This window comes from Lathyrus oleraceus, chromosome 4 (assembly GCF_024323335.1).
Source record: "Lathyrus oleraceus cultivar Zhongwan6 chromosome 4, CAAS_Psat_ZW6_1.0, whole genome shotgun sequence".
In the NCBI taxonomy this organism is placed as follows: domain Eukaryota; kingdom Viridiplantae; phylum Streptophyta; class Magnoliopsida; order Fabales; family Fabaceae; genus Lathyrus; species Lathyrus oleraceus.
The window spans coordinates 14,829,429-14,830,687 of NC_066582.1; positions in this window are offsets into that span (position 1 = coordinate 14,829,429).

Below are 1,259 nucleotides of genomic sequence, written 5' to 3' on the forward strand. Positions count from 1 at the left end.
CCCAACTCTATTTTTAAATCCATATCCAAAATCCATATCCATTTTCATTATCCATTTGGAACCAATTTAAACCATAACCATCCAAATAGTTATACATTCCACACAGTCAACTACATTTTCATTCATAACATTCCATACAATCAACTACATTTTCATTCATAACTTTCCATGCAAATCAATACAGAACCATTTCCATACAATATCCAATAAACCTTCCATTTAAATTCAAAACGCCATACAAAGTCAATTCATCACGTTCCATACAAAATAAAATGCCATAAATGTTCCATTACATTTCTATCCCCTCAACTACAACATATACAACCTAATTCCAAGCTCCCAACCTAACTCTAAACAAGCAAGCCTTTCATTTCTTCAATAAAACTCGTTGCCCTACTACAAGCTGAAGCATTGCTCTGCGTTTCCTCAGCAGAACACCACCACCTGCACCTGCTGCCGGTACTCCTTCATCAACATGCTCAGAACCTCGTCCCCAACCTGCAACAATCCTCATCAGCAAACAACATCAAACACAACAAGTTCTGCTATAACAACCTGCCAAATGCAATCCCAGGAGTACCAATTATCGCAGAAAAAATCAATAGCAGGGTTGCAATTTAAATCAACAGAAGTAGTAAAACCAGCATGATAATGAAGATATGGCAAACCTGCAAAATTTAGTCAAAGGATTTGCAACAATAGACAACTTGGCACTTGTAAATGTTGAGGGAACTGGAATGGCCGGTGTTCCAGGTACATCAAGTGCTATTTTTAGTGCAGTCAAAGATGTTGGAGCTAATGTTATCATGATATCTCAGGCTAGTAGTGAGCATTCTGTATGCTTTGCTGTCCCCGAGACGGAAGTAAAAGCTGTTGCCGAGGCATTGCAATCAAGATTTCGTCAAGCTTTGGATAATGGGCGTCTTTCTCAGGTTGCAATTATCCCGAATTGTAGCATTTTGGCAGCTGTTGGCCAGAAAACGGCAAGCACTCCTGGAGTTAGTGCTCACCCCCGAGACATTGATTATCCCCGCTCTAGAAAAATTGCAGGTAGCATAGGTGCCTTCCTTATGATGGATATGGCTCACATAAGCGGACTCGTTGCTGCATCTGTGCTTGCCGACATCTTTGAGTTTTGTGACATTGTGACCACCACAACCTGCAGTCACCGCATCAGTTGTTGATAAGCAGAAAGAACTTTTGGTCAATAAAGTTGTTAGAGAGCAAACAAATTCAATTGATGAAATGAGAAGGATATT